The sequence below is a fragment of the Elephas maximus genome, chromosome 4, assembly GCF_024166365.1.
Source record: "Elephas maximus indicus isolate mEleMax1 chromosome 4, mEleMax1 primary haplotype, whole genome shotgun sequence".
NCBI lineage: Eukaryota > Metazoa > Chordata > Mammalia > Proboscidea > Elephantidae > Elephas > Elephas maximus.
The window spans coordinates 142,674,160-142,700,033 of NC_064822.1; the positions used below are offsets into that span (position 1 = coordinate 142,674,160).

Sequence of the window (25,874 nt, forward strand, 5' to 3'; positions counted from 1 at the left end):
TGAATAAATACAGCGAAAGGATATAAGCTCGATGCACATCTTTCCTGACTTTAAACGATGTCGTATCCCCTTGTTCTGTTGGAATGACTGCCTCGTCGTCTAAGTACAGGTTTTGCGTGGGCACAATTCAGTATTCTGGAATTCCCATTCTCTGCAATGTTATCCATAATTTGTTATGATCCACACAGTCAAATTACTTCACATAGTCAATAAAACATAAATGCCTGCTATTCACAATCTATCCCAGTCTTTATTTTTGGGTTTATTTTTCACCACTTCCCAACAGGCAGCTAGCTGTCTTCCAACACTCTTTTCTTTCCTGGTTCCTGAATTTTTAGGGTTGTGTTTTACTTATGTCTGCATCACGTGCAACCCAGACTGTAATGCCTTACTTACTGTAAGTGTTCATTTAAAAACTCCAGGGAGTTTTGCTTGCTCTGAATTCAAAATCCATGGAGTACTGCCCTCTTTTGGTTACAATAGCCCAGAGTCCGTCCAAACTACTGAATAGGGAATGATGTTGAATGACTCATCTTTTCCTTTTGGTTAGAACCCACATGGAAACAAACAAGGCAGGGTGAAATAATTCCATCCTCTTATTTATCTAGCTCCAAAGATTGTTTGTTTAAGGAGATAGAAAGAAGATAAAATCCTGTATAGAAAACTTGGAACTTTATTGCTTCAAATCATGTATTATGTGTGTAAACTCAGAGTTGGGGTAAAGCCAATAACTACCCTAGTACATCCAGAACTCCAAGCATTTTCAGACCTCAACACAAACTTTTATGTAAAAGCTAGTGTGTGAGCAAAAGCCAAGTATTCCCTACAGGCCCCTTTAGGTTAAGAATAGCTTTCTGACTTGAGGGACTACTGAGGCAAGTGACAAGGTCATTTTTTTCATGCTAACACTTAGTGTTTGGTCAAGTAAGAAATAACAGTGTCAGGCCTAGGTGGTCAAGTGTTTGTCTGTAGACCTTGCTGAGTTCCCAGAGTTTGTGAGTCTGCCTGACTCAGCCTCGAAAATCCAGCAGAAGTAGAAAGGAAGGACGACTCAGGGCCCAACGAAAGTAATAGATTTTCAAGAAGGGATAACAGGATGAGAGATGCACAGGAAAAGTCTCCCAAAGAAATATCTCTCAACTGTGAGTGTTTAGGGTTGTTAATTTTAGTACTTCCTAACAATGACTTTGTTATAAATCACACTGAACCTCAGTAGATATAAGGACAACGAAAAGTAAATAGGTGTGCACTATAAATAACAGGAAAGATCAATTAAGATAGGCCTTGAACTTTTTCTCAAGTATCAATAAAACCAAACTTCCTTGCATCTAAAAGGAAAAGGTATTCCAAAACTGAAACTCAGTGGGTGACAGGATGCTGCACACCTCTTGGAGGAGGATGGAAAGGTTTGTGGGCTGGTGTCTAATGCAGTCTTGGCACCATCTCTGATTAGGAGCTAAGGTTAACCGGAAGATCATATGTCAGTTGTGGCCAGTGTTGTTCTCTACTATCCAGAAGGTTACCGGATTGCTGCTCCTTCTTTTGAAATCTGATCTCGGGATCACAAACAGCCACAATGAGTTGGATCACTGCCATGTGCTCTAAATTGGGCTGACAAGGCTGACTCAGTGCCAGGAGTTTACACAGGATGCAGCTTGAAATATTCAGATGGGGAGAAGTTTGAAGTTTCTTTCTCATTTTCAATACTACTACTCGAGGAGATAGGCTTGTACGTGCATGTCAAAGAAAGATTGATCCTGCACTTGGGTAGGGGAGATCCATAAAAGTCTGAAATTTTCCTGTGTTAAATTTTAGGTTCTGGGGATTACTTTGCTCTAAAGGAAGGCTACTGTTCCTTTTAGAAATGGTGGGCCTCCTCTTTAACATTGTAAATATAAAATTTCTACAAAGATCCACAAGAAACAACAGAAAATCCCTCTTGTGAGCATGGATGTGTACACATCTGTAAATATAGTTTCTTTTATTTGCGTGTGAATTTGCAAGCAGCACCTCACTAAAGCTGAACTTTTGCTATGTAAATAAAACCATCTGGTGTATCCAAAGAAGTTCAGTCTCTAGAGAACAGGATCATAAACAATCGATCCTCCACAGACCTTTCAGTATTTTAGTTTGAGTAAAATTTTCTCACAGCACTCTTTTTAGTGTTTTTAATCTTCTAAGGATTTTATAATTTGGTCTCTAATGCAACGTCTTTATGTAAATCCCTAGGGGAAAATTCTACCCCACCACTTTTGACAGTCTGGAAAACAATGGACCGTTTAAGGTACTTTGATTAATGGATCGAAAATAGACCTTCAGACATATTAATAGAAAGTTGGAAGGAAAGAAGTATATCATTCCATTTTTGTGATGGGAATAATGAGACGTAGGGTGGTTAAGTTCAAGGTCCCACGTCCTATATTATTAACTGCTAAACCTGCTCCAGGTTTTGTGAATCCCAGTTGAATAATCTTTCTACTCAACACTGTCTTTTTTTCCTCTAAATTTTATTCATTTCTTTGTTGTTGTTGGGAATATACGCAGTAAAACATACACCAATTCAACAGTTTCTACATGTCCAATTTAATGACATTGATTACATTCTTTGAGATGTGCAAAGATTCTCAGCCTCCTTTTCTGAGTTGTTCCTCTCTCACTAACATAAATTAACTGCCCCCTAAAGTTCCTGTCTAATCTTTTGAGTTGCTGTTGTCAATTTGATCCCATATAGTTATTAAAAGAGCATAATGCTCAAGGCAGACCTTTTTTACTAGTTAAGCTAACCTATTGTTCAGTTTTAAGATGACTTCAGGGGACATTTTTGGTTCAAGGTTTAAAGATTATCTCAGGGCAATAGTTTCAGGGGTTCATCCACCCTCCATGGCTCGGGAAAGTCTAGAGTCTATGAGAATTTGAAATTCCTTTCTGAATTTTCCTTCTTCTGATCAAGATTCTGTGGAATCTTTGATCAAAATGTTCAGTAATGGTAGCCAGGCACCATCCAGTTCTTCTGGTCTTATGGCAAAGGAAGCAGTTGTTCATGGAAGCAACTAGCCACACATTCCATAACCTCCTCCAATTCCTCAGTCTCCTTCTTCCTCTGTTGCTCCAGGTAAATAGAGACCAATTGTTGTGTCTTGGATGGCTACTTGAAGCTTTTAAGACCCTAAACCCTATGCAATGAACTAGGAGGTAGAACAGAAGCACTAAACATGTTATTAGTCCAATTAATTGGGATGTCCCATGACACCATAACCCTAATCATTCAAACCAAGGAACCTAATACCATGAGATGTTTAGTTGTACATACGCAGCCTGAAAAGTTACTGTTTTTTTTTTTTTTTGTCATCATTGTAAATGTATCTATCACACAACTTTTGCCAATTAAACTTTTTACGGGTATATAACTGACTGACAACAATTGCAATAATCAGCTGTGCAAACATACCCTTAACCAGTGCAGTTTTTCTGGCACTGATAACCCCTCTTTTCCCCCTTCCTCCTGCCCCTGCTAACCACTAATAAAACTTTGGTCTCTATACATTTGCCTTTTCTTATATTTTTTATATACGTATGGTCATATAGTATTTGTCTTTTTGTGATTGGTTTATTTTGTTCAGCATGATGTTTTCAAGTTCCATCCATACTGTAGTATGTATCAAGACTTCAGTTTTCTTACTGTTTGAGTAGTATTCCATTGTATGTATGTACCCCATTTTGTTTATCCATTCATCTGTTGATGGGCATTTAGGTTGTGTCCACCTTTTGGCTATTGTGAATATAGCTGCAACGAACATTGATGTACAAGTCTCTTTTTAGGTCCCTTATTTCAGGTCTTTTTGGGTATATACCTAGGAGTGGAATTTCTGGGTCACAAGATAGTCTATTTTCAGTTTTTTGAGGAACCAACACAATGTTTTCCACAACGGCTCTACTGTTTTGCATTCCCACCAGCAATGGATAAGTTTTCCAGTTTCCCCACACCCTTGCCAACATTTCTTATTTTCTGTTTCTTTTTTTTAATCTTGGCCATCCTAGCGGGAGTGAATGGTATCTCATTTTGGTTTTGATTTGCGTCTCTCTGATGGCTAAAGATGCTAAGCATCTTTTCATGTGTTTGGTGGTCATTTGAATGTCTTCTTTGGTGAAATGTCTATTCCAGTCCTTTGTCTATTTTATGATTGTATAATTTTTTTTTTATTATATTGTCAATGTTTATATATATATTTTGGTCAGTAGATTCTTATCAGATATATGGTTTCCAAAGATATTCTCTCAGTTGGTAGCTTGTCTTTCCACTTTTTGGTAAAGTCTTTTGATGAACAAAAGTTTTTAATTTTTATGAGGTGCCATTTATTTATTTTGTATTTTGCTGTTGTGCTTTTCTTATTAGATAATCCATTATCGAAAACTAGGCCTGACACCGTTGCCCCTGCTTGTTCTTTTAAGAATTTTATGGTTTTAATTTGCACAATTAGGTTCAACACTGTCTTTAACTGACTGTTTATTTTCTTTTAAGTGTGGATAGTAAGTGTGCTGCTGAGCAAAACAAGGAGAATCCAGTCTTTGACCAATTGACCAAACAAGACCCAGCAGCTGGGAAGGTGATTAAGTCCCATAAGAATGAGATTGGCTTTCTCTGACTTTTCTTTTTTTCTTTAGCCTCTCTTGCCCCCTTCAGCAAAAATTGTTGTTGTTGTTGTTACGTGCTGTGGAATCAGTTCTGACTCATTGTGACCGTACATACAACAAAATGAAACACTGGTCCTACACCATTCTCACAATGAAAATTGTTTAGTGTCACTTAATTTCTTGGAAGAAGCTAATTTCTAGAAGGCTTCTAAAACTAGAATATATTTGCCTGGAAGACCAAAAGGGATTGATTGCAAAAATCATATCACTGATTGTTAGCTAAAGAATGTCTCTACTTGCAAATCTGCATTGGAATCACCTGGGGAGCTTAAAAAAAAAAAAACAAAATATAATGCTTGGGTTCCACACCCAGATGTTAGGATTTTATAGGCTTGGATGAGTCTCTCCAAGATGCTTCTAAATAGGCAGGCTGGGTTTGAGAATCAGTACTTGCAGCACCTGGATCACATTTTTCTACAGGGGCAGCAGGACTACGAATTCCCATCCTTCTCATAGGGTGGTCTACTTTGCTCAGGAATAATTTAATGTAAAATATTTTAATGACTTCTTGTTATTGTTAGGTGCTGTCAAGTAAATTCTAGCTCATAGCGACCATACGTATAACAGAACGAAACACTGCTCCATCCTTAAAATCATTGCTATGTTTAAGTCCATTGTTTCAGCCACTGTACCAATCCATCTTGTTGAGGATCTTCCTCTTTTTCACATATCCTCTGTTTTCCTAAGCATGATGTCCTTCTCCAGGAACTGATAACATGTCTAAAATACATGAGACAAGGACTTGCAATCCTTGCTTCTAAGGAGCATTCTGGCTATACCTCTTCAAAAACAGATTTGTTTGTTCTTTTTGCAGTTCTTGATATATTCAGTATTCTTCACTGTCTTAGTTATCTAGTACTACTATAACAGGAATACCACAAGTGAATGGCTTTAACAAACAGAAGTTTATTCTCTCACAGTCTAAAAAAAAAAAAAAAAATTTTTTTTAGTAGGCTAGAAATCCAAATTGAGGGTGTCAGCTCCAAGGGAAGGCATTCTCTCTCTGTTGGCTCTGGAGGAAGGTCCTTGTCTTCAGTCTTCCCCTGGTTAAGGAGCTTCTCTGTGCAGGAAGCCCAGGTCCAAAAGATGAGCTCTGCTCTGGACACTGCTTTCTTGCTGGTATGATGTCCTCCTTGTCTCTCTGCTCACTTCTCTCTTTTATATCCCAAAAGAGATTGACATAAGACACAACCTAATCCAGCAGATTGAGTCCTGCCTCATTAACATAACTGCCTCTAATTCTGCCTCATTAGCATCATAGAGGTAGGATTTATAACACATAGGAAAATCACATCAGATTGCAAAATGGCAGATAATCACAGAATACTGGGAATCATGGCCCAGTCAAGTTGATACACATTTTGGGGGGACACAACTCAATCCATAACATTCCACCCTTTGATCCCCCAAAATTCATGTCCTTGCCACACGTAAAACACATTCACCTCCATCGTATCATTAAAAAACGCCCAGTAAGTCTTAAATCAACACCAAGTCCAAAATCTTATCCTCTGCAAAATTCCTCTTCATCTGTGAAATCTAGAATACAAGTTATATGCTTCCAAAGTACAATGGTGGAACAGGCATGGAGTAGACATTTCTGTTACAAATGGGAGAAATTGGAGGGAAAGGAGGAATAATAGGCACCAAGCAAGTCAGCAGAACACATTACATTAGCTCTTGAGGCTTGAAAATAATCTCCTGTTCTCTGAGACCATTTAGGCAATGGCCCTGCTCTCCAGACTCTGGGTGTTGGACACACTCTGATTCTGGGTGGAGGCCTCTCAGCCCTGGGCTTCAGCTCTGCCTTCCAGGCCTACTGGGATAGCAACTCTGCTGCCTTGGCTTTAGGCTGCCCTGTTGTTCTTCTCCATCTGAGTGGTGACTCTACCCTTTGAGACCACAGAGGTCGTGGCCCTACCCTTTGAGACTGAAGAAGGTCTGCTTCCTCTGTTTCTTGTCTCTTCAGCTACTGCTTCCTGGTTTCTTGGACTCTTGGCCCCTTGGACCTTGCTGTCCCCACCTGCCCTGCTGAGGCAGGTGTTCCAAAACTCTTTAGCTACACCAATCCGTGCCTCGGGGCACGCCGCTCCACCAGTAAACTTTGGCTAGAAGGTACTCAGCTCTCTTGCTCCATGGTCGGCAAGCCTAGTTCCACTGATTAGTGCTCAGAGGCACCCCACTCTGCTAGGAAGCCTCCTGCCAAAGGCACTCGGCTCTCTCAATCCATGGGTCGCACTGATTTCCTGGTTCTGCTACTGCCATTTCTCTGCTGCTGCTTCTTGTCATTTGCGCTGTCTTCCAGTGTAATAGCTCTCCTCATTTCCTTCTGAGTCCTCACCAGAATTGTCTTTGATGTGCATAATTCCACCAACAGTCTCTTCAAGGCAGTAGTTTAGGAGTCTAGAAGTCCAGATTCAGGGTGTTAGCTCCAGGAAAATGTTTTCTCTCTCTGTCAGCTCTGGAGGAAGGTCCTTGTCGTGAATCTTCCTGTGGTCTAGGAGTTTCTCTGCACAGGAACCAGATGGGTCCAAAGGGCTGAGCTCTGTTCCCAGTGATGATTTTTTGGTGATATGAGGTCCCTCTGACTCTCTGCTCGCTTCTCCCTTTTATATTTCGAAAGAGATTAATTTAAGACACAAACTAATCCTGTAGATTGAATCCTACCTCATTAACATAACTGCCTCTAATCTGGCCTCATTAACATCATAGAGGTAGGATTTACAACACATAGGAAAATCACATCAGATGACAAAATGGTGGACAGTCACACAATACCGGGAATCATGGCATAGCCAAGTTGACACACATTTTTAGGGGACACAATTCAATTTATAACATTCACCAACACCATAATTCAAAGGTATCAATTCTTCAGTGTTCCTTATTCATTGTCCAGCTTTTGCGTGCATATGAGGTGATCGAAAATACCATGGCTTGGGTCAGGCTTTTTAACACTTTAAAGAGGTCTTTTGAAGCAGATTTGCCCAATGCAATACATTGTTGATTGTGGAGTCAAGTAAAATGAAATCCTTGACAACTTCAATATTTTCTCTGTTTATCATGAATTTGCTTATTAGTCCAGTTGTGAGGATTTTTTTTATGTTGAGGTGTAATCCACACTGATGAGTGCAATCTTTGGTCTACATCAGTAGGTGTTTCAAGTCCTCTTTCAGCAAGGAAGATTGTGTCATCTGCATATCATTGATTGTTAATGAGTATAAATTTTTTTTTTTTTATACCTCTGTAGCTCCAATCCTGATGCCATGTTTTTCTTCATATAGTCCAGCTCCTTGGATTATTTGCTCAGAATACAGATTGAATAAATACGGTGAAAGGATGCAGACCTGATGCACATCTTTCCTAATTCTAAGCTATGTGCAGTGTTCCCTTGTTCTGTTCGAACGACTGCCTTTTGGTCTTTGTACAGGTTCCACATGAGCGCAATTAAGGGTTCTGCAATTCCCATTCTTTGCCATGTTATCCATAATTTGTTATGATCCACACAGTCAAATGCCTTTGCATAGTCAATAAAACACAGGTAAACATCTTTTTGGTATTTTCTGCTTTCAGCCAAGATCTGTCTGACATCAGCAGTGATACTCTCTTCTGAATCCAGCTTGAATTTATAGCAGTTCCCTGTTGATGTATTGCTGCAGCCATTTAGTATTCTTAGTGGTTCTGTTTTTTAAAAATATCTCTTCCTTTACTTTGTAGTTCATGCTTTCCCCAGGCTAGTGCGCAGGAGCCATGTTAAGGCTGCAGCTAATGGGGACAGGGTAACTTCCCCACTGCAGGCATGCCAGTTCTCACGAGATTGTTTAATCTACTGTCCTTAAGCTGCTATTTCCTTACCTTCTAGGATAAATCAATCCTGACCATAAGACATTCTTTAAGTTTGTTTTATATTATGGCTTTAAAATGATTGCATATGCATCAGATACTGTTTTTGGAACAAGGTAGGGAAGAGCTAAGTGAATTTTTAAGAACATTCAATATGTTTCTTAATATATGAAAATTTTCTAAAAATAACCAAATATAGCTACAATTTCTAAAGTTTTCTTTTGTTTGTGATTTGTCCTTTAAAATAATAATGCAACATTCAAACAGTTGACCTCTTACTGAGACAGGATGTCAAGATTTTATTGACAGCTGGTTCTGTGAAGGCTTTGGTGTTAAACTAGTTTTATAAGGTTATGTTGTAATAGAAACGGTGACAGGTTGGGAATCAGCAAGTGTGAGTGAGCTTTGGTCCCAGCTTAGCTACTCACTGGCTCTGAGACCTTGGGCAAAGTATCCTGGTCTCTTCATATAGCAAGAGAGGACTTAGGGACTGTTGTACCAGCTTTAAATATTAGAAGGCAGTTAAACAAGACAAAGTAATGGAGAAATTCTAACTGAAACTTCATTCAGTTTTGTTTTCAACACACGCATATCCCTGCGCAAGTCATTGCATGCTAGCCATCCCTTAGGAAACCCACAGTTTCTTCTCAAGAGTATGTGGCAAATTGTAAAAGTGTGAAGATTGACCCATGGCTGCTTTCTTCCTCCTCTTGCTCTTTCATTTTATGGGAAAATCTTCTCTGGCCTATGCCTCTTGGAAGATTGCATACATTATTTTGTAACCACTGGATACTGTCAGGGCACGTGGTAAACTTTTTGATGTGACCAGTGTGACAAGCCAGACCCCAGAGCAAAAATTTCTACTCAGCAATTGCTTCTGTTCTCATAGACCTTGATGTAGAGTTGGTTTTTCACCTCCAGCAAAGCCAGTGCTGGAGGCCTTTAGCCTTCTTCTCCGGCCATGGTCTGCACCACTGCCCTGATTGAGACTGTCATAGGCCAAGATCAGCCAGTGAACCTCCACACAGTCTTCTGTCCCAGACCCTTATTCCACATCCTTCCTTCTCTGCTCACACCATATGACCCTACTTTCTCACAGAATTTTGTGGGAAAATACAGAGTACGTGTCCCATTTGATCAAAAGTGTATTTCCATGCTGGAAACTTTGCCTTCACTAAAATAAGGTCCTGGATTTTACATAAAAAGGAAGTTTTTCCAAGATGCTGCACAGCATTACCTAACCAAAACTCTGGTCACTAAAAATAAAAATAGCATGCTGTCTTACCAGGCAGGCCTTTTTGAAGGAAAATGCTGAGTAATTTTAAGTGAAAAAGAACATGTATACTTTTGTTCAGTGTTTATATTTCAAATTAGGGAAAATAAGATCTGTCAAAATAAAAATTGAAGCTTTGATAACTATAAAAATGATTAAAAACTAGAAAATAGTTGTTACAAATCATATATATATATTTACCATGAAACCCTCACAAGTTAACACAGTGAACACATACTATGTCCCCAGACATTTCACAAATTAAAACAAAAAACAATATTATTACTTAATCAGCATCTGAAATTGGGAAACAGAAAATATTCTCTTTACTCTTACATATTTTGAGCATCTTCAAAAGGTCTTTAGAGACATAGATCATTTGAGTTTTAGAAATTTTTGCGTAGAATTATTATAGCACAATTTGGAGGGTTGGAAAACTCTAATAGGGCTTAGAGCGCTATGCCTTGCCTCTCCAATTGGAAAACACAAAATGTCCTCTAGATGGAGCACCAGATCTTTCCTTTGTTAAGGTAAATAATTCTCATTTTTGTGAAAGGAACTTTAGAACTTCGTTTTAAATAGATAAGAATTTAAAGAAACTTATTCTTAACATTGGCATGCTATTACAGGAATCATCTCAACTTTGATGAAGGCAATATTATGTTTCAGTCAAGGTAACCTACCCTTATATATGCTACAGTAAAATGTGTTTGATTTTCAGATTCTTCAAGTGAGATCCACTGAGTTCTGGAAGCTTGCTGTGGCATGTGCAAAAGGCAGAAAAGCTCACAGATGTTTTCTAAAGATCAGAGTATAACTGAGAAGGAGGGATGGTGAGAACTTAGAAGGACAAGGGTTTAGGAAAGGTCAGTTTGTGTAGATGGAAGTCTTTCCCAAATGTAGCTTAAGTATCTGCCTAAGAACATTGAACATACCATGGACTGCCAAAAGAATGAACAAATCTGTCTTGGAAGAAGTACAGTCAGAATGCTCCTTAGAAACAAGGATGGTGAGACTGTGTCTCACATACTTTCGATATGTTATCAGGAGGGATCTGTCCCTGGAGAAGAACATCATGCTTGGTAGAGTAGAGCGTCAGTGAAAAAGAGGGAGACCCTCAACGAGACGGATTGACACAGTGGCTGCAACAGTGAGCTCAAGCATAAAAATGATTGTGAGGATGGCGCAGGACCAGGCAATGTTTCATTCTGTTGTGTGTAGGGTTGCTATGAGTTGGAACCGACTTGATGGCAACTAACAACAAAAAACAAAGGCATAATTGCCAATGTGAAAGATGGAAAGGTACTTTGACGTCATCTAATCCAATTCCCTCATTTTACAGTGGAAGAAGTAATTGTCTTTCTTACGTTGACAGAGTTAGTGATGGTGCAGAACAAAATTAAATAAGCAGTGTGGGGAACTTTGCTCTTTTTAGCTGTCTAGCATGCGTTCCTTCCTAGCAACATGGATTTTCTTTTGGGGATTATATTCCCTCAACTGTGTGGAGTCTTGGAAAGCTAGTAAGGGAAGCTGAGGGGTCCTTAGAAACTAATTCTGTACGGTTAAAGGTTAAGTGTGTGATCCCAGACCAGCCAGTCACTTGAGGGATGTGCAATCTTAAAGCAGAGATTTGTAAGGAAATATGAAACAGTTGAAATTAGTTTATCTTAGGTGATAACTTGATATTCATTTTACTAAAAATGATTCTTCAACTTTCCTATTAGTTCTGTGAGATCTCCAATAACCTTCTGATGACTCCTTGTTTGTTTAAGTTGGCCAGAGTTGGTTTGTGACTCTAGCAGCTACTTAAGTAATTCCAGCAACTACTGTTCACCCCAACAGTGAAACTAGATCTTCATATTGCAAATTTAAATTACCCAGCAGAGTTACCCTATGTCAGCAAGAGGTACTTGAGACTGATTCATATAGAAAAAAAAAAAACCACTTTTTTCTCATTGCCCTAACCATAATCAGAGTACTATGTTCTAGGTCTTTTGAGCTATGACAAACTTTAAATTCCAGTAAGAATAGCTGGATACCAGTGTTGTAATATATTTGACTAAAGGCGAAAAGTTTTCCTTGTATAACATTTTACTAGAATACTCTAAAATTATATTGTAATATAGCATTTGTTTTTTTTTCTAATTACAAAAGTACCAACTTATTTTACTCAGTTTTTCCCTAAATATTAAAAATTATACAAAATGCATAAGCTTTTGCTTGGTTTCCTATTAGAAATGAAAAAACAAACTCCCAACTGGTAAAGTGATATCATCAATGAGCCATAGAAATAGATGATGTTTGAGTCATTCTAAAACAACAGTGAAATAATAAGGCCTTTAAAATATTTTTCCCCTTCAAATACCTTCTCAGAAACATGTGGCTTAACCCTGCTATTTAGAAAATGTGTTACAGAAACCTCATTTTTCTTTTTTAATGTAATTCCTTTAAGTGTACCCAGCAAGTAGACACACACTGCCCCCTTTTTTCACATCTCAGAATACAATTTTTGAAAAGGAGCTTGATGTTTATAGAAGTTTCTTTAGGCTATTATAACTAATCTTTGGAGTAATGTTGTATTACATGATTTATAAACTGACAAGTCTCATGTACTAACAATGAAATCTACTAGAAACAGTTAGGCCATTCTTATCTTAATGGCATTTTAAGGCAGCATTTGCAGTTCAGCTCAGTTTGGCAAGGCAGGGGAAGAAAATGCTCAAAAGCCTGAGAGTATGCTCATTGCCTTTCTAAAGCCAGCCAGCAGAGGGCTTTTCTGTACTCAGAACCCATGCCTTGTTAATGGCAAATTAATAGCCCAATTGCAGAAAAATTGCCTTATAAGATATAAACTCAAGTTAAAGGAAAATTTCTTAGACATCATCTAGCTTATTAAAAAACAAAACAAAACCGAAATTCAAAACCCAGAATAGTCGTATAGTAGAATGAAATTTATATGATTTAATTCAACCCAAGACTTGACTTATTGTTGAAGATCATGATTTGTACCTCACCAGTTTGGGGGTGGGATGGTCCCCTCAAATTGGAATTTGATATAGACAGTGCCCTGCCATGGCTCTTTAACTGGGTCACAATGGTACACTGGAGTCAGCTGTCAATGACTCCTCAAAGCTGATTGTTAAATTTGGAGGAATTAAATCACATTGGTAGCTTGAGATTGGCCATGGTGGGAATATTTATATCCTGGAAATCTGCAAATGCTACAAATCATGTTCCCCCTTCAAGATGCCAGAACTGGTTGTTAAATATTTACCAGCACATGATGGGATATAACAAAAAAGGGGATTTCCTTGAGAATCATGTGGTCTCCCACCCTGGATACATTTTCATGTCTGTTCATGCCTGCTTTGTCTAGCCGAGCTGATTATATGAAAGGTCAACCCTGAAGGTTTGGTTACAGGCCCTCAAACATTGGGAATTCAGTCTGGGCCTTTCTCCACTAACAAGTGAGATGGAGTCTGGAGGTGGAATGGGTACTTGGTGCGAAGGTACTTGGTGCGAAGGGGGAGGAGTGGGTATGAGAAGGTAGAGCCCTTGGAGCATCTGTGAGCACTGAGCCACAGCCTCTTACTCCTTTCCCATTGCTTCCTTTCTCCTTTCTGGTCCTCCACAAGATGTTAGTAAGTGCTCTTCTCCTGCAGATGGTTAACTCGTGTGTCAGTTTTGTTTTCTAAAATTCTAAAGCCTTTCAGCTGTACACCTCACATGGCATCCATACCTTTCAATGTAGTATCATTATTATTTATAAATGTAGTGGGGCCTCAGATTTACTACCACCACACTCAGATGTGCAATTAACAATTTAGGTTCTCTCTCTCTTTTTTTTTTTTTTTTGGTAGCTGTCCTTATGACCGCCTCCCATTGCTCTGTTAGGTGACTTAGGTAAATATGAATGCCTTTCAGAATTCCAGTTTTCCCCTGACTGCCACCTTTGTGGATTGGTGGCAGACAGAATGTTAAGTCTTGACAGTTTTCTCTATGTACACACACACACACACACACACACATTCATACATATAGGTAGTCCCTGACTTATGACATATTCGAGTTACAATGAACCACACTTATAACCGTCTGTTTTTTTTTGGTACATCTTGTCATTAGTAATATCTACTATATACAATGTTGCAGTGAGTAATTTGCTAATGTTGTCATTCTCAGATGTAATGTTTCCAACCTCAAAGACAAATAAAAATTGGATTTATAAAGATACTGATAATGACAGTCAATAATAATGAAAACTAAAAAAAGAATGAGGTATTCAACTTTCGACAGAACTGACTTAAGATGGAGTCATCAGAATGGAACCCCGTTTTAAGTCATGGACTGTATTGTGTATACATATACAGCCAGAATGCTCCTTAGAAACGAGGATGGAGAGACTTCGTGTCACATACTTTAGACATGTTTTCGGGAAAGAACAGTCCCTGGAGAAGGACATCATGCTTGATAAAGTAGAAGGTCAATGAAAAAGAGGAAGACCCTCAATGAGATAGACTGACACAGTGGCTGCAACAGTGGGCTCAAGCATAGCAAGGATTATAAGGATGGTGCAGGGCCAGGCAGTTTTCCGTTCTGGTGTACGTAGGGTTGCTCTGAGTTGGAACCAACTCCTCAATGGCCCCTAATAGCAACAACAACATATATATGTAACTACTCGTGCGCGTGTGTGCGTGCACTTTCACACACACACGCACACACACACAGAGTTTTTCTTGGGACAAAGCCCAAAATTCTTACTATGGCCCACAGTGACTGAATGACCTCACCTTACCTACACCTGCGTCCCAGCCTGCACTATTCTTTCCCTGGCTCCCTCTCCTGCAGTCGCAATGGGTCTTTTATTTCCTGAAACCTGCCAATCTCATTCCTCCTAAGGCCTTTGCATAAGTTGTTTACTGTCCTTGGTAAAGTCTTGGTTCCCTCTGGTTAGCTGCAGTTCTTAGTGTAAAAGTTACATTTTTCTAGAACCACTTCCTGACCCTCCTCTTCCATGCAAGACTCTCTCACGGCACCTTACACTTCCTTTAATAACATATACCATGATTGCAACTAATTATCTTTGTAATTATTCCTAGTGCTTATTTCCCTCACTGGATTGTGGTTTTTTTAAAAAAAAATTTTATTGTGCTTTAGGTGAAAGTTTATGGCACAAATTTATTTCTCATTCATAAATTTATACACAAATTATTTTGCAACTGTCATGGATTGAATTGTGTCCCCCTAAAATATGTGTCAACTTGGTTAGGCCATGATTCTCCATATCGTGCAGTTGTCCTCCATTTTGTGATTGTAATTTTATGTTAAAGAGGATAAGAGTGGGATTATAATACCCTTACCCAAGTCACATCCCTGATCCAATGTAAAGGGAGTTTCCCTGGGGTATGGCCTGCACTACCTTTTATTTCTCAAGATAAAAAGGAAAGAGAAGTGAGGGGGGACCTCATACCACCAAGAAAGCAGTGCTGGGAGCAGAGGTGTCCTTTGGACCCGGGGTCCCTCTGAGGAGAAGCCTGTAGTCCAGGGGAAGATTGATGAGAAGGCTGACAGTGAGAGAAAGCCTTCTCCTGGAACTGACACCCTCAATTCAGACTTCTAGCCTACTGGACTGTGAGAGAATAAACTTCTCTTTGTTAAAGCCATCCACTTGTGGTACTTCTGTTACAGCAGCACTAGATGACTAAGTCCGCCATGTTGGTTGCAGTTCCTGCAGTGTGATAGCACTTCCCCCTTTTCCTTTATACCCAAGTTCCCCATGTCCATTCGTCCAGTTTTCTTGTCCCTTCCTGCCTTCTAAGTCTTTGCTTTTGAGCAAGTGTTGTCCATTTGATCTCATATGCTTGACTGAACTAAGAAGCATGTTTCTCTGTGTGTTATTGTTTGTTTTATAGGCCTGTCTAATCTTTGGCTGAAAGTTGGACTTCAGGAGTGGTTTCAGTTCTGAGTTAGCAAGGTGTCCGGGACCACGGTCTCAGGGGTTGGATTGTAATTTTTGAGGAGAAAAGCTGTCTTATTCGTTTCTCTATCTCCTTTGCCTAGAATTATCATGCCCATTAAATTAGTTTAATAGATGATTTGTATATGTTTCATTTTTATAAGCCTCATAGCACCTAACATGGATAAGTATCCTATAAATTATACTAATAAATATTTATAACTTTCATTATCTCTCGGCTTTTTACCCTCTGCCTGCTTCTCAGAGTTTATGTCCTCCCTTGGTTATGTGAAAAGAAGAATTCTTTGTGAGCTATCTGTATGAAGATGAAAGTAATCAAACTCAAATCAGGAAATAAGCCAGATGTTGGATTCTGAAATGTAAATCCAACTTCATGTAGCACATTGCTATGAGAGAGCTGTTTAAAAAATGAACACTGGAGCATCTAATGTTTCTCAACTGCCTACAGGATCAAGTCCATGCTATTTAGCATGGGACATAAGGCTTTTCATGATCTGAGCTTTGCCTTCCTTTCTAGACTCATCTCCCGTCACACTCTACCCCATCTTCTTATACTGTATCAGAAAAGGCAGATGATCATCAGCATAATTATTATTATGAGTATTAATTAAGCATTAGTCTATGTCAAACACAGTGTGAGGGCCTGTAGGGACATACAAAGATGTGTAAGTCGTAATTGCTGCTTTCAATCACCTATAAATCCAGAAGAGGCAGACATACATATAAAATATAAATATAAATTAGTTAAATAGTAAGTGCCAAATAGTAGTTGAGAGCAGAAAGTGCAATTTCCTGACATGTGAAATAGTGCTCTACTTTAGATTTATGTTTCTACAAATAAATGTGACTCTTGGGAAACAAGGAAAGGTAGAGAGGAGATATTAAATGTTCTGCCTTTCTCTTAGTAAACAAGTTCTGTGATTTATCCATTGTTTTGTGTAGTCTTCCACCTTCGTCATCTTTGAAAGTGTCGTATTTGCAGTCTGAATTCAGAAAGGAAATGAACAGATATTTGTCAATGACTTAGAGCCCTTGGGCAAGTCTCCTTGAGCCCTTGGCTCACTAACTTGAGGCATGATATTTTACAAACTCAAATATATATTAACTTGGCCTGTGGAGAGCAATGCTCACATTTGTTTGCATGGAGGAATCAGCCTGGCCTGTTGGATGGGGCCATGTACTAGAACACCAAATAAGAAGAGGCTTTCAAAATTCTACCTTTCCAAGGGCCTTATAGGGGAAAACCAAAAAACCAAACGCACCACCATCGAGTCGATTCCAACTCACAGTGACCCTATAGGACAGAGTAGAACTGCCCCGTAGAGTTTCCAAGGAGTGCCTCGTGGATTTGAATTGCCAACCTTTTGGTTAGCAGCCGTAGCTCTTAACCACTATGCCACCAGGGTTTCCTTATAGGGGAAGCATACATTTATTTACTCAATCAACATTAAAAAAATTATCGTGGTAGCAATCTCTTCCTACTTAAAGGAACCCTGGTGGCACAGTGGTTAAGTGCTTTGCTGCTAACCAAAAGATTGGCAGTTCAAACTCACCCAGTGGCTCTGCAGGAGAAAGACCTGGCTATCTGCTCCTGTAAAGATTACAGCCTAGAAAACCCTATGGGGCAGTTCTGGTGTCTCTATAAGTTGAAAATCAACTCAATAGCACCTAATAACAACAATAAGGGTGGTTCTGCCTACTCCTGTCCGCATACCACCACATGATTCTTAAATGAAAGCCCTCAATCCCAAGGCATTCAGTGCCAAAAAGAGTCTGCATGTCTCCAATCTTGTCATAACTGCCCTGTGCTGTTGCAATTGTACCTGATTTTCAAGGGAGCACTATAATATAGGTCTAATTACAGGGTTATCATGGTTGTAACTCTGTTATAGTAGAGGAGTGAGTTGGACTCAGCAGAATATTTGGTGGGCTGATGCTATTTCACAGTGCCTCAATTCACTTTCTCTTGGGGTTCTCACTCACTACGTCTATCTCTCCTATTATATAATACCTTTCAAGAATGTTTTTCAGGGAATGAAAAATACATACTGTTTTTCCAGTTTTGTCTATGTATTTACTAATAAATTGTGTCTCCCAAAAATATATGTGGAGGTCCTAAACCTTGATACCTGTGAACGTGGCTGTGTTTGGAAGTAGGATCTTTGAAGATCCATCTACAAGCCAAGGAATGCCAAGGATTGCTAGGAACCACCAGAAACAAGGAGAGAGGCATGGAATAGTTTCTCTTTCAGAGCCCTCAGAAAGAATCATCATGGCTGACACCTTGATTTGGACTTGTAGCCTCCAGAACAGTGAGGCGCCCACTTTATGATATTCTTATAAGCCACCTACTTTGTGATATTTTGTTGTGATAGTCCTCAAAAACAAAAGCAACTCCTATCTAACTCATAAAAAAACCCGTTAATTAATAGAAGGATACTCTCCTCGGTTTCTCTGTCTCAGTCATGGATCATTGCATGGCAAGGAATAAAACCTTAATCAAGTTAACTCATGTAAAAAGAAAGTTACTGGATAGATACAGCCACGGGAACTGGAATATGGTGAAGCATCTACTCTGTTTGTTTTTGAACATCTGCTTCATTCTTCTACTTCTCTCTGCAGAGAAGCTTTCTTTGCTTATTTAATAGCATGTACATGACTGAAAATAGCTGCCAGCTCTGAATCTACCTAACCACGTAGCTCCAGGGCCCACAACCATATGGCCATGTGGTTGCTATGATTCATATTTCAATACCTGAAGAAGGTAATTAGATCAATTCTGGGACCATGAATATATTATTTTGCTTTGAGTTTCTATTCCTGGTGGCCAGAGGTGTGAATGTATTAGTTTCCTATTGTTGCTGTAATAAATTATCCCAATCTTAATGGCTTAAGACAACATAAATTTGTTTTCCTACAGTTCTGCAGCTCAGAAGTCTAACATGGGTTTCACTGGTCTAAAATTAAGGCATTGGCAGGGCTGCATGCCTTCTGGAAGCTCTAAGGGGGAATCCATTCGCTCGCTTTTCTAGTTTCTAGAGACCGCCTGCATTCCTTGCCTCATGCTGCTTCTTTGATCTTCAAAGCCAACAGTGTATCTTCAAATCTCTCTCTGACTCTGAACTTCCTGTTTCCCTCATTCACTTATAAGGAACCCATGGTTACATTATGCCCACACAGGCAATCTAGGATAATCTCCCCATCTCAGGATCTTTTACTTAATCACATCTACAAAGTCCCTTTTACAGATTCCAGAGCTTAGGACATGGACTACTTTGGGGATCCATTATTTTGCCTACCACAGCAAGGGTCATAAAATGTGTTGCCAATCCAGCAGAGCCTATGGGCAGGAGTTTCTCTGCAAAAGGATTGTGGAAAGAGTAGGCAAATTAAATAATATATCTACTTCATCTTCCCAAACAAGAAACTGCCCAGAAGCAGGGGATGAGGCTAGCCTTCAACCGCCACTTAATTTTTCCATTTCCTGTGTTTCTTACCTCCAGTGGGATTTGCCAGTGAACCCATGTTTTTAATTTTCCTCTGCTCCTTTTTTCTAATAGAAGGAACTAGCTTGGTATTTCATACCTCAAAACTATAAATCAGAAAATACTGGATGTGAGAGAGGTAGGTTTGGGAATCTGCATTTTTAGTATGTTTCCTAGGTAATTCTTGTACACAACAAAGTTTGAGAACTACCACTGTATTCTAAGGTAAAGCTGATAAACTTATCTTGTTAGAAGAGAAGACTGAAGGAAAGTCTCCAAGGGAACAAGTGTGTTTTCACTGCAGCTTTTGGGAGATACTGATAACAATTTTGCATGTAACTCAATGAAACTCTAATTCAGACTGGGAGCTGGAAAAGAGGTCATTGCAAGATAAGGTGGGGGAACATTTTTTGGGCTGATCCGAACTTTTTTTGACCCTCAGATCACAATGAAGCACTTAGTTCCTTCTAAGTTATGTTTTTATACTGATTTGTGCTCTGTCAAATGACACAATGATGCCGTGTCTCCAGTGGCAGTTTTTCTATACCAGCCTTGCCAATTTATGGAAGCAGAAGGTGATAAGCTCATGTTTGATGCTCTGGAGTGGTTGTATTGGCTATTGTCATAGATCAGGTTGTTAGGGGTCTTAGTTGGAATCTTGATGCTATATGAAGCCATTCAATCACGATATTTGAGAATTTGACAGGCTTTTTATTTAATTTAAACAATTTGATCCGAGTATGAAATATTTTGATATTCTTTATACATTTTCAAGTGTTTGCTTTGAATAACTTGCATACAAGTAGTAGAATAGTTAGATAGGGTAATTACTTATCTAACTATTGATAACTATCATTTATTGAATGATAGATGGCCTCATATCACAAGTTTGTAATAAGCTGAGAAAACAGGTTGCAAAAACATAAAGGTAGTAATCTAGAAAACTGAAGGATATAGTTTTGGATGGTTGGTGGTTCTGCTTTTGGCAGTATGGCAGGTTAGGTTATCTGAAAATTGACCAGCTGTAAAACACTTGGAACTGCCGAACAAAATAGCCATACATTGAAATGTTTGGGAGAGTTGACAAGTACCTAAGGGATATCACGGGAGGCTAAAAACAAAGTGGAAACTGAATGTGGACTGCCTTCACTTTGGGTTTGGGATGTGAATTTATACTTTGTAGTCTGGGAACCCTCAAGCTGAGAAATTAACATGAAATTCCCCGCAGCGATTGTCAGAAGGAGATGCGAATCTTCTTTTGAGAGACACATCCTAAACTCAAGTGGAAAAAGATTCTCATATAAAGTCCCACCAGACATGGACCCAAAATTCACAATTTCAAATCCCATGCGGTAATCCATTCTAAATGCCAATAGCAAACGTGACAAACAGCAGGGTTAGAATCACTTCTGCCTCCCTTCACCGCTGAAACTCAACTTTATCCCTCAGCAACTCTAAAATGGGTACATCAAAAAAACAGTTGAAACTATCTAAAAAATGGAATAGAAAACACGAACAACCATATCCATTTATTAAGAGATTTAACAAATTCGTGGTCCAATGGTTAAGCAAGCTTGGCTGCTAACTGAAAGGTTGGGGGTTTGAACCTACCCAGAAGATCCAAGGGAAAAAAGACCTGGTAACCTGCTCCCGTAAAGATTACAGCCTAGAAAACACTATGAGGCAGTTCTGCTCTGTCACACAGGGTCGCTATGAATTGGATTAACTCGACGACACCTAACAGCAACAATTTTATAAAGTGCAAATGCAAAGTGGTAGGTAGTTTGTAGAATGACGAGAACTGCAGAAAAAACTGGCATTTTATCTTGAACTTGATGGTACAATGTTAACAAGAGGAAACTTTAGTTGGAGGGACATTACTTCTTTCAAGCTACCAGTTAATTATCGTAAATCAGTGGCACCACAGCAACTTGAAAAATGAATGTACCTATGAAATACAGCACGTTCACTTCTGGGGATGAGCTGCAAATTGAAAACATGAGCAACACAGACCTCAGTTGTGAAACATAAGTCTTTATCCAGAAAAGCTAAGATAGATGCCACTTCTAAATTAAATTACATGCAACCTCCCAGAAATTGCCAAGCAACACACCTCCTGAAAGCATGAATAGAATATTGCAAACTATTTTTTTTTTTTTTGTCTTATAATAAGGCAGTTAAATTCAGCGTGGTTAAAATCATCTTAAGAAATAGGATTCCTCTTGCTTGTTGAATGACCACTTATAAATTTGGGATAAAACCAGTGGGCCTGAAATGTGTTTAGTAAAGCAAGTGAAGAATAGTTGCATTTCACCAGGAGAATGTGATATGATGGGAGTCAAATGTTATCTACTTTAGATTCAATCTCAGTTCATGAAAACTGAGTGTCCTGTAACTCACCGAAGAAACTAATTTTTTCTGAAGTTAATAAACTTGATTAAAATCTTTTCATTACCTTTCACATATAAACTATAAAGCCGAAAATTTCCAGTTCTTGCCACTTGTTTTCAGTGTGGTATGTTGGGGCCAACAGGCTGTCATGTTTCAGCTTTTTTTAAGATCATATTCCATGTGGGAAAATGTGCAGTGCTTTTAGAGCAGAAAGGGAATGGTTTATTCCTTGCATTATGTAGCTGCCTCAGACTTCTTATGAACTTAATGTCTCTTCACAAGCTGGTGGTGGACTCACTTTTTGCCAAAGTTCCCTTGTCAGGGTAGAATGAAATATAAAAGCTGTCAACTGAATTTTGACAGTAATAATTATACATAGCAACAGTCATAAATTCTTCTTGTGTGGCTGTGGGTCTTATCTTTCATGTAAACTCTCTGTTCTATTGTAGCTATTCAGGGAATTCTATTTTGCCTATTTTCATGCAGCCTACTATTTCATGACAAGAGTTCATAATGTAGTTTGTTGAAAAAAGAACTTGAGATTTTTCTTACTTTTTTTTTTTTTTGCCGTTGTTCATTCTCCTCTTTTGACCTCTTACCCTACTATAAGCCTGGATAAAGGAGGAACAAAGAGAAGGCATATACCAGATCTCTATCTAGAAAAGAATGGCTGCCCTGGAGACTCCTTTTATGATTTCTACTGTTTTCTTTACTCGATAAACTTTATAGTTTCTGAATGAATAATAGTTGAAAACAGGAAAATAGTAATAAAAATATCAAGTGATATAGTCTTAAAATTTCCAATTTTATCAAGTGAAAATGACTGTCATGCTTTTTTTATACCTAGATTTTTTTTTCTTTCTTTTTTTTTTTTTTTATTGTGCTTTAAGTGAGAGTTTACAAATCAGCCTCTCGTACAAAAATTTTCTAAAGAGTACCTTGCAACGTACTTCTAGTTGCTCTCACCCTAATGAGACAGCACGCTCCTCCTCTCCGCTCGGTATTCCCCATGTCCATTCAGCCAGCTCCTGTCCCCCTCTGCCTTCTCATCTCCCCTCCAGGAAGGAACTGCCCACATAGTCTCATGTGTCTACTTGAGCCAAGAAGCTCACTCCTCACCAGTTATCACTTTCTATCTTGTAGTCCAGTCCAATCCCTGTCTGAAGAGTTGGCTTTGGGAATGGCTCCAGTCTTAGGACGGTCATGCCTTTGAATCAAAAATTTAAAGTTACTGTATGAAATTTGGGATGAAAAAGTTAAGAAGGTATGTTATGGGTTAAATTTTGTCCCCCCAAAATGTCTGTCAACTTGGCTAGGCCATGATTGCCAGTATTGTGTAACTGTCTACGGTTTTGTCATCTGATGTGATTTTCCTGTGTGTTTTAAATCCAGCAGACTCCACAGCAACAGGTTTTCTTTTTGTTGTTGTTGTTATGCTGCTAATGAGGCAGGATTTGAGGCAGTTATGTTAATAAGGCAGGACTCAATGTACAGGATTAGGTTCAATCTCTTTTGAGACATAAAAGAGAGAAGTGAGCACAGAGACAGGGGACGTCATACCACCAAGAAAGGAGCACCAGGAGCATAGCGTGTCCTTTGGCCCTGAGATCCCTGTGCTGAGAAGCTCCTAGACCATGGGAAAATTGATAACAAGGATCTTCCCGCCAGAGCTGACAGAGGGAGAAAGCCTTCCGCTGGAGCTGGCACCCTGAATTTGGACTTCTAGCCTTCTAGACTGTGAGAGAATAAATTTCTCTTTGTTAAAGTCACCTGCTTGTGGTATTTCTGTTATAGCAGCATTTGATAACTAAGGCAAGGTTGTTACATTTTAATTAAGTACATAAAATGTCAAAGCTTATGTCAAAAAATAAGGACTTTTCACATGTCTTTATATTACTAAGTTTACTAACTTTTTCTCACTGAGTTCTAGGAGTATTTAGAAAAAAACTACGAGTACTTTCAAAACATTTATTTTATTGAACCAAGAAATTTAACTTTGAGTTCCCCTTGGGATTTTTTTTCTGATGTGTGTCATTTATAGGAATTTGGAAACTCAAAGAAAAATCCAAGCAGTTACTAGATTGGGAAAAAAATAATCCCTGAAGTGTGATTTATAAATTCTTCGTATTAGAGGCTGACTTATATGGGAAACTATGAAGCCAAGAGAAACTATTGTAAATTATTATTTATGTACATTTATACCCTTTTCGGAAAGAGTCAATAAACATTCTGAATAATCAAAATTACTGCCCTCAATTTTAAAATTTATCTGGAAGAAAACTCTTTTTTTTTTTAAGTATATTTTATCCTTAAATTTTTAAAATTCTGTATTCACATCTTCTTAATCTAGAATGTTTTATAGTTTTGATTGTGTTTGGGTATATACATAATGATGGATCACAGTGAGGCTGTAACTGTAAATACCTAAGCCAATTATCTGTTTAGAATGATATCTTGTCTAATTAGTTAAGTCCTCACAACTGGACCAATAAACAACATTATAATACATGGAGAAAAAATTCAAGTTGTTGACGATTTTGTCTACTTGGATCAACAGTCAATGTCTATGGAAGCAGTAGTCAAGAAATTAAACAATGTATTGCATTGAGCAAATCTGCTGCAAAAGATATTTTTAAAGTTTTTAAAAGGAAGTACGCCACTTCGATATTTAAGGTGCCTCTGACCCAAGCCATAGTCTTTCAATTGCCTCATACACATGTGAAAGCTGAATAATGAAAAAAGAAGGCAGAAAAAGAATTGATGCATTTGAATTGTGGTGTTCGAGAAGAATATTGAATATACCACGGACTGCCAGAAGAATGAACAAATCAATCTTAGAAGGTATACAACCTGAATGCTCCAGAGGAACAAAATGGCTAGACTTGGCTTACTTACTTTGGATTTGTCATCAGGAGAGATCAGTTGCTGGAGAAGGACATCATGTTTGGTAAAGTAGAGGGTCAGTGAAAATGAGGGGGAGCTCTCAGTGGGCTGGATTGACACAATAATCAGAGCAATGGACTCAAATACACCAAAAATCGTGACGATGGCACAGGACGGGGCAGTGTTTTGTTCCGTAATACATAAGGTTGCCATGAGTTGGAGTTGATTTGAGGGCAGCTAACAACCTTGGTGGCGCAGTGCTTGAGAACTTGGCTGTTAACCAAAAGGTTGGAAGTTTGAATCCACCAGCCACTCCTTGGAAACCCTGTGGGGCAGTTCTGCTCTGTCCTATAGGGTGTCACTGGATTGGTATCAACTCGACAGCAACAGTTCAAGTAGGGTAACAACAACAATTAATTCAAGGGCAATAGACTAGTAACTTATCAACTGATATTTATTAAGCACATATTATGTTTAAATCAGTCAAAATTTTAAAATGAGCATGTGCTTGTGTGTGTCTGTATAGATATGGGCACATAGTTATTTTATATTTTTAGTGAAGTGTGTACATGGGTGTTTATGCTTAAGGGTTTATTTCCTTATAAGCAAACTCTTCTCTGGGCTCATGGTCCCATGTAGGCAATGGAAAGGAATTAAGATCACGTAGAGCAAGAGTAAATGATCATTGAATTTGGGAACTGTCAAGGAAGTGTTTATTTGTAGATAATGGATATTGAGGCTTGTAACATGTTAGGATGTCAAGGACACTTCCCAGAAAAGAAGCTGGAAGCTATTGCAGAAGAGGTGTCTGAATACAGCAGTATGTTAAGAACTGCTGTGCTTGTATTGTCTCTTGGTAGTTCCTGTGTAGTTAGACATTTCTTTCTACTGTGCTCCCACTTGTTAAACACGAAGCTGATAGTAGTGCAGGTAACTCATGTATCTGCTACAAAAAAATGTGCACTCATTATGTAAACATGGCTTTTACTCATTTGTGGGGCTTAGATCATCTCTTTGGAGTTCATTATGAAATATTAGAGCTATTTTCTGATGCCAATCTAGTCAGTCAGTCGTATTCAGAGAAGAATGGTCCTACTGCTGGGATAAGAAATTTTCATTTGTTGTCTAATAGAGGATGGAAAAATGGGGTGTGAAGGGAAGGCTTTCAGGGCTAGATGAGTTACTGCACTTTCTTTTTAAAGGCAAATATTAGAATCACATCTTATATGTGCTATTTTGTACTTTTGTTGCAGAATGTTTAACAGAAAGATCTGTGGGCAAGCAAACATGTCAGCTTAAACTACACTTTAATGAGATGAGTTGAAAATAT

At 38.7% G+C, this 25,874-nt stretch overlaps 1 protein-coding gene across 1 annotated transcript in view; it reads left to right on the plus strand.

Annotated features, from left to right (window-relative positions):
* The window catches only part of OTOGL (otogelin like), a 344,392-nt gene that overhangs the window by 134,422 nt on the left and 184,096 nt on the right, over positions 1-25,874 (plus strand). The gene's annotated exons all lie outside the window — the stretch shown is intronic.